Source organism: Erpetoichthys calabaricus, chromosome 12 (assembly GCF_900747795.2).
Source record: "Erpetoichthys calabaricus chromosome 12, fErpCal1.3, whole genome shotgun sequence".
NCBI classification, from domain to species: Eukaryota; Metazoa; Chordata; class Cladistia; order Polypteriformes; family Polypteridae; genus Erpetoichthys; species Erpetoichthys calabaricus.
In genome coordinates this window covers 147,859,652-147,873,470 of record NC_041405.2, presented here as the reverse complement: position 1 = coordinate 147,873,470, position 13,819 = coordinate 147,859,652, and the positions used below count along the sequence as shown (strand labels likewise).

The 13,819-nt window shown below is 37.6% G+C and overlaps 1 protein-coding gene across 11 annotated transcripts in view; it reads right to left on the bottom strand.

The window, feature by feature from the left end:
* The window catches only part of eps15l1a (epidermal growth factor receptor pathway substrate 15-like 1a), a 278,411-nt gene that overhangs the window by 150,877 nt on the left and 113,715 nt on the right, over positions 1-13,819 (bottom strand). The gene's annotated exons all lie outside the window — the stretch shown is intronic.

The window sequence follows — 13,819 nt, the reverse complement described above, 5'->3', positions numbered from 1 at the left end:
ATTTATGGTGACAGAATCCCCTCCTAATTAATTACTATAAGGACACCAATTCCATAATTTTAAACACCATTTCAAATGAACAAAGGGGGATCACATTTTGAGCCTGAACCTGAAATGGGTATTCTACAGTTCTGATCTTCCAAGTGTCCAACGTTTAGCTCATGTGTATTAGAAAATATGTGAATTATACATTTCTAGCTTTTGTGCTTAAGTATGTATAATCTTTGTTTCAAAACATGCCAAAGTCACAAATTCAAATTCTGTGGAACCACCAAATTGTTAACGCTATAGTGAAAATGCACATGGAAATTAATTCTCGCTATGTCAACGTGTTCATGACCATTACAATTCATATGCCACTGGTCAAATGATGGGCTGCAGAATTCCACTGTGGCAGAACCCCAAAGGTCAGACTTTGACATCAAGAAAAGAAGAAAATGTTGCCATCATGGAGTAAATCATAATGCAGATTTAGAATGACAGTGTGTTTGATAGCATACACGACAGAAATTAGTTATTTTTAGCTGACATTTGTCATTAACAAATATGAGAAAGGTCTGGACAATTTGGGCACCCAGAACGTTCACTCATGAAATGAAGCATCACTATATCCAGTATTCCAATTAGAATCATAAGCTAATGAATTTTGAATGGAAGAATTGATGATAAAACATGGATATATTATTATGAATCAGATTCCAGAGCAACAATCATAACAATGTAAACATTATGTTTATCCAACACCAAAGAATTTAAAGGCTCAATCTACCACTAGCAGGATCATATGTAGCGTTTTTTTTTTTTATGTTGTTAACGGTGTAGTCCAAACTAATCTCATACTGATTACTTCAAAAAACCTTATCTGGTGAATATAATGCTGATTTGCTTTGGTGTTTATGGCAATTACCCTAAGTTCTTGTCTATAAGCCGCGGCTTATCTAAGGAAAAAAGTTGTGAAAATGAAAAAATAGAATATCGGCTTATACATAAGTCCGGCTTATACATCCATCGCGGGGGTTGCGTTCCAGAGCCACCCGCGAAATAAGAATATCCGCGAAGTAGAAACCATATGTTTATATGGTTATTTTTATATTGTCATGCTTGGGTCACAGATTTGCGCAGAAACACAGGAGGTTGTAGAGAGACAGGAACGTTATTCAAACACTGCAAACAAACATTTGTCTCTTTTTCAAAAGTTTAAACTGTGCTCCATGACAAGACAGAGATGACAGTTCCGTCTCACAATTAAAAGAATGCAAACATATCTTCCTCTTCAAAGGAGTGAAGCAAACAAATCAATATGTCTGTTTGGCTTTTAAGTATGCGAAGCACCGCGGCACAAAGCTGTTGAAGGCGGCAGCTCACACCCCCTCCGTCAGGAGCAGACAAAGAGAGAGAGAGGGAGAGTTTGTTTTTCAGTCAAAAATCAATACGTGCCCTTCGAGCTTTTAAGTATGCGAAGCACTGTGCAGCATGTCTTTTCAGGAATCAGCTTTACAAAAGATAGCAACGTGAAGATAATCTTTCAGCATTTTTAGACGAGCGTCCGTATCGTCTAAGTGTGCAAACAGCCCCCCTGCTCAATCCCCATACGTCAGGATCACAGATAGTCAGCGCAAGAGAGACAGAAAAGTAAGCCGGGTAGCTTCTCAGCCATCTGGCAATAGCGTCCCTTGTATGAAATCAACTGGGCAAACCAACTGAGGAAGCATGTACCAGAAATTAAAAGACCCATTGTCCGCAGAAATCCGCGATATATATTTAAATATGCTTACATATAAAATCACAATTTAAATGACCGCTACGCGCTCGTGTTGACTCGGCGACGCCCAGAGCAGAAAGAACGCGCTCCGGCCACTCCAACCGCGCCATGCGGGGAGTGAGAGAGACGCCAATATCTCACACTCTCTCCCCCCTTAAAGAAATTAAATGGGCGCGAGTGAGACCACTGACCTCCCTCCCTTCTATTAGTTATAGGTTATAGCAGGGGTAGGCAACGTCGGTCCTGGAGTGCCACAGTATGTGCAGGTTTTTGTTCCAACCCAGTTCCTTAACGAGAACTCAATTATTGCTGATGAAGCACATATTGCTTAAGTGACATTTTAATGCTTCATTTTAGTGGTCTCGCTTGTTAAGGTTCTCCAACCTTAATTGCTTATTTCAATCTTAAACTGCTGCATTCAGTGTTTTAATTGCTCCTTATTAGCAATAAGATGTAAAACAGGGGTAGGCAATGTCGGTCCTGGTGAGCCGCAGTGGCTACAGGTTTTCATTCCAACCCAATTGCTTAATTAGAAACCAATCATTGCCAATCTCAGACCTTATTTAATTTTATGGCTTGTTAGTCTGTGCAATGTAAGGCTTTTATATCGTAGATTTTTTTCCTTTCCAAGGATATCATCCAAATGATTTGAAGCCTAAAACAGACCATTTTCAGTCTGTCACATTTTTCTATTAAGTGTTTTATTAAATCAAACCGTGCATGATGAACACACACAGATGTAATTGGAAAAAAGCTAGCTGGAGAACTGCTGGCTGCTTTGTCTTTTACATCTGATTGCTAATAAGGAGCAATTAAAACACTGAATGCAGCAGTTTAAGATTGAAATAAGCAATTAAGGTTGGAGAACCTTAACAAGCGAGACCACTAAAATGAAGCATTAAAATGTCACTTAAGCAATATGTGCTTCATCAGCAATAATTGAGTTCTCGTTAAGGAACTGGGTTGGAACAAAAACCTGCACATACTGTGGCACTCCAGGACCGACGTTGCCTACCCCTGGGTTATAGTACGTTCGGCTTATCCATGAGTCCGGCTTATCTATGATATGATTTTATTTTAAAAATTCGTATGATTTTTGGTCTCCGGCTAATACATGAGTCCGGCTTATAGACAAGAACTTAGGGTAATAAGGGAAAACAGGAGAAGAAAGATGTCAACATGCTTCTCCTCACACTGTATGGTCTGCAAGGGCTACCTTGTGAAACTATGGAATTGAAGAAAAACACACCTTGATCTCCAGACCACTCATTGTGACAGTGATAGGATAAAGTGGTTGCACAAAACACACAAAATATGTTAACACGGTGCACAGTAGAGATTCATGAGTATTAGTGTTCAGTGTTCAAAGAGACTATGCTGAAAACAAAACAACCTTTAAATTTTCCAGTTATGTTCTACTTTATTGCAATCAGAATTTTTTATGATTTCCCCCCATGTTATGAAAGAAAATGAAAAAAAATAGATATATGCATACATATACATGCACATACACACACAAACGGCCAAAAGTTTTGGAGCATCTAAATTTTTTTGGAAATGCACATAGTTTAATGTCTCAATGTTCCATGAAATCAATGCATAGAACAAATAAACAATGGCAAATAAGAAAAAGTCAAGGAATCATCAAGTGTACAAAATTGCATTCAAATTTTTGATTCATCAAAGTAGCCACCTTTTGCTGGTATAACAGCCAAACACACACATGACATACTTTCTATAAGAGCAATCAAATATTGGTCAGAAAGATCTTCCCAACACTGTTGCAGAAGTTCCAACAAATGTGTTGCACTTGTAGGTTGCTTTCCTTTCACCTTTCTGTCCAGTTCATCCCAAACTAACTCAAAGGGGTTTAAGTCTGGAGACTGTGCTGGCCAGTCCCTGTTTTGAAGTGTGCCTTCTTGTTCTTTTCTTTTAACATAGTTCTGACATAGCTGGAGGTATGTTTTGGGCCATTGTTTTGCTTTAAGATGAACCCCTAACCTACCAGACACAGATCAGAAGATACTGCATGTTGCTGCAAAATGCTGTGGCAGCCCTTTTGATTGAGAATGCAAGTCACCATTTCTGCCTCTGCAAAAGAACCCCAGACCATCACATTTCCTCCTCCATGTTTGACAGCTGGTGTCACCCACTAAGGAACCATCCTTTTATCAAGTCAACAGTGGACAAACACCCTGTGTGATGAATCGAAGATTTTAATTTTTGATTCATCAGTCCATAAGACTTTCTTCCAGTGTGCAGTAGTTCAACAGCCGTTACTTTATGGCCCAGGCAAGTCTCGTTTTCTTATTTTCTCCTTCGATGAATGGCTTTCTTATTGCCACTCACCCTGCCAAACCTGAAGCACCAAGCCTCCACTGTAGAAACTGAGACTTGCTTTTTTCGACCTGCACTGTTAAGCTGTCCTTGAAGCTGTTATACTATGAGGTGCCTGTGATCAAGCAAGCTGGTGACCCTCAGAAACTTGTCTTCAGATTTGATTGTAACTTTGGGTTTACCAGATCTCTTCCTATGAGAGTTTCTTCCAATTTCCAGTTGCCTTTGGATTGTGTAGGGCACCAATGTATTCACTGATGCTTTGATTTTTTTTTTTTTTTTTTTTCCAGTTTCTCTAAACGATAGGCCAACACTTCTAAGGGTAATAATGCTCTGTCTCGTTTCATTTGTTAATTGTCGTTTTCTTGCCATTATCACTGGTATTTACAACTTTCTACAGAGTAATATTGCCCAAGAAGTACTTCAGAGTCTGTAGTAACACAGTCTGTTCCACCTCTGCTTTAAGACAGAAAGAGGGTTTTTAAGCAGTCATCATAAGTTGGGACACTTGTGCAAATTGTTTGCTTCAACTTGCAAAGATTAATTTACTTTAAATTTCTGCAGACTACCTGAAGGTTGTAACCTAAAAGGCCTAATTAGAATATGAGATTTCCTTTGTTTCGTTTTCTGCTAACCTTACCTTTAAATGTAAACACTCTTGACCTCAGACTAGGGCGACGGTTCATCTTTCAGCAGGACAACGACCCTAAGCATACAGTCAAGATATCAAAGGAGTGGCTTCAGGACAACTCTGTGAATGTCCTTGAGTGGCCCAGCCAGAGCCCAGACTTGAATCCGATTGAACATCTCTGGAGAGATCTTAAAATGGCTGTGCACCGACGCTTCCCGTCCAACCTGATGGAGCTTGAGAGGTGCTGCAAAGAGGAATGGGCGAAACTGGCCAAGGATAGGTGTGCCAAGCTTGTGGCATCATATTCAAAAAGACTTGAGGCTGTAATTGCTGCCAAAGGTGCATCGACAAAGTATTGAGCAAAGGCTGTGAATACTTATGTACATGTGATTTCTCAATTTTTTTATTTTTAATAAATTTGCAAAAATCTCAAGTAAACTTTTTTCACGTTGTCATTATGGGGTGTTGTGTGTAGAATTGTGAGGAAAAAAATGAATTTAATCCATTTTGGAATAAGGCTGTAACATAACAAAATGTGGAAAAAGTGATGCGCTGTGAATACTTTCCGGATGCACTGTAACTATTCGCCATTTTAGGTCATTCGTTGTGTTTCAACTGATTAAATTTGAAGGAAAACTATAAAAACTGGGATATTTAAAAACTTTTGACCAGTAGTGGGCAGAGGTGGGTAGTAACGAGTTACATTTACTCTGTTACATTTACTTGAGTAACTTTTTTAAAAAATTGTACTTCTAAAAGTTGTTTTACTGCACCATACTTTTAACTTTTACTTTAGTACATTTGTGAAGAAGAAACGCTACTCCTACTCCGCTACACTGGGCAACACTCGAATCATCACTTTTTTCCCATCAGATACGCTATATTTTTGCCAGAGAGAAGCCGCCAGTGGATCTACTGCATGACTGTTTCACAACAATAATCAGCAACAATGATCACAAGACTCCGTTTCACCAATCAGACGTAGAAACAATAATCACATGGCTCCATTTCACAAATCAAGCGTAGTCATGCAGTCACATGACTACACACAAACTATGGCGGCATAGCGGCACAAACTTCTCACAGACAGCGGACAGGGAAAGAGAGAATACAAGTAGAACCTCGGCTTGCAAGCATAATTCGTTCCGGAAATGTGCTCGCAATCCAAAGCACTCGGATATCAAAGCGAATTTCTCCATAAGAAATAATGGAAACTCAGATGATTCGTTACACAACCCAAAACTATTAATATAAAAATGATTAATACAAAATATAAAGTAAAAATACATAAAACAAATTAACCTGCACTTTACCTTTGAAAAGAATCATGGCTGGTGTGAGTGAGTTTCTAAACTGTTGTGGGATTTCACCCAACGGCACGACGCACGGAAGAGCGTCCCAAAGCAACCGCAGGCACCCAGCGCTGTAGCAGTTAGCTGTAAAAGTGAATCCAAAAAGATCGTGGTCATGCTATAAGTGCCTGCTGTTGATGGGTGATACAAGGAACATTATAAATGTGCAGGGCATTACTTGGCTATTAACTTGGGCACAACCCTGCCTGACTGCTGTGTCTGTGTATAGGAGAGTGGCAGATCCCACTACAATAAATAACCGTGCTGGTCCTGTTTCAAGATGAATAAAGATGGTGTCACTAATGTATTGAGACTCAGCTTTGTGTTTTGGGGTGCAAGATGGGGACTCACACGTCACAGCACACACACATGGTCACAATGCTGTAGTAAACAGTATACGCTTGTACAGATGTAGACTATATGAGTGAGGCACACCGACTGACTATTGCCCACAATCCTGCAGCAAGAGAGAGAAGAACCATCAGCTCAGTTGTGATCACGTAATGCTTGGCAGACAAAGAATATATGGACTACTCATATTACAAGACCTCGCTCATTTCTCAAGTCAAAATTTATTAAAAATTTTAGCTCATCTTGCAAAACACTCACAAACCAAGTTACTCACAATCCGAAGTTCCACTTGTACATGAAAAATGAGAGCCAACTCCTGCTGAAACTTAACCATCATTTCACTGAGTGAAGAACAAGCACGTTTTAACCAAACATGCACAGACAGTCAAGGTAAAGTGAGACTTCTTATACGTGCACAAGTTGCCTTGTTCTAATGTTATTTTCTATCAGCTGTGCTATTTGGAGGGCAAGTGAATATGCAGTATTATACTGTCAGTGTACAGTAGATCTTGTCACTCTAAGTAGTTTGCATTGTTCAAACATACATGTTACCTACTGTAGGTATCGGCTTCAAAAGCTTTGTTGTGAAAAACAGATTTGGAACTTTGTGTTATTTGTGCATCTTTATTTTGTAAAGATGTTATTTATTTTTTCTCTTTTTTATTTTATTATTTGAAAATAGCAGAATTTGCACGTTATTTTATATTTTTGTCTGTCTTATTACAACAATTCTAAAAAATAAATAATCTATTATGATCAAACAGTTACTCAGTACTAGAGTAGACTTTTCACCAAATACTTTTTTACTCTTACTTGAGTAATTTTTGGGATGACTACTTTTTACTTCTACTTGAGTCATATTATTTTGAAGTAATGCTGCTCTTACTTGAGTACAACTTTTGGCTACTCTACCCTCCTCTGGTAGTGGGTGTATGTGTGTGTATATACATATATACAAAGAAAAACACAACAAAATCATCTAAACAGTTTTGAAAAAGGCAACTGCAGGTTCCTGATAAATTCAGACTATTAATAAACTATACAATAGTGTCTATTTTGAATTCTCAACACTACATCAAAAAAATGAGTAGTACGCAATATCTAATAATTTTCTTTATACTTGTCTTTTAGCTATTGTTATATTTATTTTTGTCAATAAACATGCAAAATTAATAAAAAAAAAACTGTATTTAAGCAGCTTTAAGACTGAAAATACTTTGTTTTGCAAAAAAATGGGGTTTGCCAGCATTTGTTTTCTTGGCATGCACCAGTATCATCTGCTTTTATTTTGAATATAAGACGTAATGATTTGGCGACATACTGAGGTCTCTAGCTAACAAAGCTTAACGCTAATACTTTCCTGTATTTGAAATACTAAAACTTTAGCACAATGAAATAGCAGATATTAATTAACCTTTCAAACTTCACAAGGATATATGCAAATAATGTCTTTAATATAATTTATAAATTACACCGCAGTAGGAGGTGTTAACAATACTGTGCAAGTATCCAATAACAAAACTATTGTAACATTTAATAATTCACAATATGAATCACAAGAAACAACAAAAATAATGAAAAGTCTGAAGTCTGGTGTGAAAGTGAAAACACAAAGCTAGTGAATTAAAGATAAAGAAAAAAAGAAAGAATCTTTAAATTTGCAGTTGATAAAAAACAACTTTCTGTGTGCATGACTTTCTTTGGCTATACATTAAGTAAAATGTTTTTGATTTAGAATTTTTTTTCAGCAGATGATTAAATTGTGATCCCAATTATCGTCTATATATACTGTATAAAATCCCTATGTGCGTCCAGGTGTCCGTGTGTGTGTGTCTTCTGGTGAAGTGTGCATGCGCGGGGCATGGGGCTATGCGCGATATTACTGTCAGAGAAAGTTAGAGGCGTTTTACGGAAATACAAACCAGTATTACTGCGAGAGGAAATTAAAGGTACACAATACAGTGACGCATATTACAGCCACATACAAGCCAGTATTACTGTAGGAGGAGATTAAAGGCATATCACAGACGCGCACGCCTGTATTACCACCAGAGAAAAGTAAAGGTATATTATGGACGTATATTACGGACGTACAAGCCAGCGGACGTACAAGACGGTATCCTTCAATAAGGGCGTGCACAAAAAGGTGAGCCTCAAAAGGACGACCTCAATTGGGCGCAGCGAATAAAGGCGCACGTAAATAAAGATCTGCACCTGTTGCTCTTCACATATTCCAGAGCCATTTGAACTAAATTATCTACGCGCCCTTATTGAATAGAGCCTTGAATACAAGACAGTATTACTGTCACAGAAAATTAAAGACACACAATACACGGCGGCAGCCCACGAAGAACAGTCAGCTCAGCAAGTAAACATCAACAAAAGAAAGGCTGAAAGAAAGAAGAATACGACCAACAAAAAGAATGAGGTCAAAGTCCCTTGCCATTTAATATAGACTGTTCCTACTAATGTTTATGCACTACTGTTCTAGCGCCCGTTATTGTAACGGGCTAAATGACTAGTTATTATATATCTGCCTAATATCTTTATCCACAACAGCTTACAAGGTCAGGATATGTTACAGATGTTTACCAGTATTTTTTTCTTACAGCTGAAGTTCAGAAAGTTAACCTGCTTAGGGTTAACCAACGAGGCAGATGTGTAAAGTCTTGTGGTGTAAAATCCAGTGCCTTAGCCACTACTCTAGGTTGTGTAACATATACAATATGCACAGTATGTTGTTAATTGATTGCTTGTTTAGTGCAAACTTATTTTCACTCTGAATGACAAAAGCAACATTGATGGTTAGAACAATTTTACAAGAACAAGCCACTCAGCCCAGCAAAGTTCATTAACCCTATCCTGATAACTTCTTCAAAATAACATTAAGTCAAGTTGTGGAGATCTCAAAAGTCCTATGGTTCTACTGCTACTTGGTAACTTATGCCAGGTGTCTATAGTTCTCTGTGTGAAACCGAGACGTGATCAATATTTTTAACAGAATTTCTCTACGGTACAGAGCTTTAAGTAGCTCACGGTTGCAGGGACACTTTATCCTGCTTATGTCAAGTATGTCCTTTTGAAGAGTGTTTTTCTTTAAAGGGCACTTGACAATATACACTTAGAGTTTAGAGAGAGCAACATCTTTGGGATTTAAGGTGAAAGTGGTTGCCAGAAAAGATCAAATTCAAAATTTCAAAAATAGATTATTGTATATAACTATACTATTATTCGAGCATATGTATTTACATTTACTTAGTCAGGTCCATAAGTATTTGGACAGTGACACAATTTCCATAATTTTGGCTCTGTACAACACTATAATAGATTTGAAACAAAGCAATCAAGATGTGATTGTAGTGTGGACTCTCAGCTTTAATTCAAGGGGTTTAACAAAAATATTATATGAGCTGTTTAGAAAAGACAGACATTTTTATTCATATTCCCCAAATTTTCAAGGGCTACAAAGTATTTGGATAAACTAACATAATCATAAATATAGCAATCATTTTCAATATCTGGTAGAAAGTCCTTTCCAGTCAATGACTGCCTGAAGTCTGAACCCCTGGCCATTTCCAGGGGTTGGATGCTGGGTTTCCACCCCAGTGATGCTTTGACAGGACTTTCTGTCTTCAGTTTCGTCTTCAGCAAGTGAAATGCATGGCCAGTTGGGTTGATAACACTTGATTGACTTGGTCATTCAAGAATATTCCACTGCTTTGCCTTAAAATGCACTTGGTTTTCTGTCACATTATGTTTTGGTTCATTGTCAGTCTGTAATGTGAAGCATCGTCCCATCATGTTTTGCAGCAATTGGCTGAATTTCAACATTCAGTAGAGCCCTATACACTTCAGAATTCATCATGCTACTTCTGCCAGCAGTTATATCATCAATAAACACCAGTGACTGACTTCCATTCACAACCATGCAGGATCATGCCATAAAACAGCCTCCACCCATGCTTCACAAATGTGTTATTCATCAGATCGTGAACCATTCCTTCTCTTCTCCATACTCGTCTCTTTCCAATATTCTGGTATATATTGATCTTAGCTTCCTTTGTCCACAGGAAAATTGTTCCAGAAAAGGACAGGCTTTTAAAAATGTTTTCTGGCAAAGTCTGATCTATCCTTCCTTTGCACCTTGTGGCAAACCATCTGTATTTACTTTCATGAAGTCTTTTCTTGATTGTAGACTTTGGCAATGACAGGTTGACCTCCCAGAGTGTTCTTGGCTTGGCTAAATGCTGTGAAGGGGTTTTTCTTCACCAAGGAAATAATTCTGCAATCATCCAGCACAGTTGTCTTCTGTGCTTTTCCAGACCTTCTGGTGTTGCTGAATTCACTAGTGCATTCCTTCTCTGTTAAGAATGTGCCAAATGGTTGATTGGACCACTCTTTGTCTTACTGCTATCTCTCTAAAGGGTTTGTTTTGTTTTCTCAGACTAATGATGGCCTGTTTTTACTTGCATGGACAGCTCTTTGGACCTCATACTGACAGTTCACTGAGACATCTTCCAAGTGCAAATTCCAGACCTTTTACTTGCTTAATAGTTAATGAAATAATGAGGGAACTGCTCCTACCTGGCTATGGAACAGCTTGTCAGTCAAATGTCCAAATACTTTTGAGCCCCTGGAAATGGGGGGCTATGCAGAAAAATGGCTATCATTACTAAATGACTCCTACGATATCTTTGGTAAACCCCTTAAATTAAAGTTGAAAGTCTACACTTCAATCACATACCTGACCCAAAATTCTGAAAATAGTGTCACTGTCCAAACACTTATGGACCAAACTGTATTTGGCTGATGTCTTTATCCCAAAGAAACCTAAAACACTTGAGACAGACATGGTTACATTTCTTTTGTTTTTCTCAGTTGAAGCACAGAAAAATAAAGTGACTTGCTCAGGGTCATAGAGTATCAGTAGCAGCATTTGAAAACACATCCTCAGGGTCTGGAGTCAAATGCCTTAACCAATATATCACAATGCCTGTTGAGTAATTAACAACAAAGTCAAAAACCTAGATAGCAAGAAAATCACATTGGAAAACAAAGGGCTGTGATTTAGGATCAAGAAATGGCCCAAAAGTAAAAGAAAGTACATTTTAAACATTACTTTTAATACAAATGCAGATCTGTTGTGAAACGAGTTTACTTCAGCTGTGAGTATGTTTAAGAGCTGATGCCTATAAATAAAATAAATCTGCTGGTATCGAGTGCATAGGTCTCATTTAAAATTATCCAAAATTTTTCCAGGGCAAGATCCAACCTGTGAAAATCTTTAAATGCCTTTCAGACAGCCTTGGTGTCACAATCCCTCCTAATCCACTAACAGCTATGATTGGTGTACTTCCAGATGGGCTTAAAGTGGAGAAGGACAAACAAATTATAATTGCCTTTACTTCACTGTTAGCAAGTAGACTTATCTTGCTCAACTGGAAGAATCTTAACTCACCTATTTTAAGTCAGTGGGTAACTGATGTTATCTACTATTTGAATTTGGAAAAAATCTAATTCTCACTTAGAGGATCTGTACAAAACATTTTCAAAATCTGGCAGGGTCTGATCAATAGCATTTTAGAATTATTGAGGAAGTGGATTCTCTTCCATTTTTTATTATATTTATATGTATTTACTACTTTGTGTCTCTGCCGCTTGCATTGTGAAGAGGGGGGCTGAACGCACCCCAAGGAGATGCAGTTGATCCTCCGAAACCCCCTCTTAAACGGTGATACAATGGGAAACAAATAGTTTTTTTTTTTTACCTCCTCTTTGCTCATTCAGCTGCTGGCTTGCTGCTGCTACCGTGCTGCGTAATCTGCATCTCGTGCAGTGCTTCGAACATTTGAAAACTTGTACAGCAGCTGTCCTACTCTTTGTGTTTTATTTCCGGCCCCAGGCGTGGTTAAATCTTTTGGCACAAAGTCTCGTCTCGTGGGACGCCAGTTCTTGATATTTTTTAGTTTATAATTTAAAAAACGGAATAAGAATCTGAAAATCTAACAACATCACATTAAAGTTCGATAAATTCTGAAAAGAATGATACCAAACATATATATGTAGCTTTTAAAATAAGCCCAATTTAAAGCTTGACAAAAAATGTGACATAAAAATCAGAGCTGTGGAGTCTGAGACAATTTTGGGTACCTGGAGCCGGGGTCGGAGTCAGCAAAAATGTACCAACTCCGACTTCGAATAAATTTAAATTGTAATAAAAAAAATATAGCAAGTTCAAATGTCCCATTTCACAAACAACAGTCATAATTAAGTACTTATCTGATATAGGAATAAAGCCCAGTGCTTAGTTGTGTTACTACTAATGTGAAGTTCAGCTGAGCTATTATACAACCTGACGTTCACATATTGTAATCTGAATTATGGTACATTACAAAAAGAGTTTTCATTTTATTTCAGATATAATGTGTTTAACAAGTTAATTTGAGTGTAAACATGTGTAATGATGTAGGTGGAGGTGTGTGCTATGGCCTGCTGTGTGTTCAGGGGTTGGTGTCTTTTGTTTAAACTGGCCAATACAGTAGAGAGTCAGCTTCCTAGCCAATAGTTCTGTGGTGAAATGACGACGTATATGTTGCCTTCCTTTAATCAACATGGAAAATACATTAGCATATTAAATAGAATCGGACAGTTATAGTCGGAGTCAGAAGTACTGGAAACTAAGGAGTTGGAATTGGAGTCAAAGGATTTATCTACCGACTCCACAACCCTGATAAAAACATCACCATTGCACTTTTAGGCTTAAGATTTTATAAATAGAGTAGATATGTTATTTTTTTTCCCCCAACTGTTAAAAGTTTTACTCGTTAGCCTAGCTCTCTTTCTCATGGGTGGGAGCTGATTTGATGTGAACCAAGTTTTGTAAAAATGGACTTGCTTGTATGGAATGTTTTTTGATTTTAAATGAATTCAATAAAATGTTAAAAAAATAAAATAAATCTGCTGGTAAAATGAGGCACAGCTACAGGCAACAGCATTATATAAAACAACATGACATGACAATTTAACCTTTCAGCTTTCAAGACAGATATTAAAAATGTTTTTCAGTTGCTGGTATATTCACTAGGTAGCTAAGAAAACAAATGTTTCATAGCAATGAGTTAAATACCTCGGGGTATTGATCTACATTAGCCAAAGATTTATTACTTTGTTGCTCATTGACCCTTCCATCACTTCAGTCAACCACAGGGTTGACTAAAAAATCATGAGTTTGTGCTTTTAAATTACTATGGTGCAGGTCTAGGCATCCACTTATAAAACAGAAGATATTTATGATGTCACTGTATTCTGTTAAAAGAAGATAATTAAATGTTCATTCAAAACCAATAAATACTATTCAGGGCTTTTCATGGGAGTAAGATTCTAACT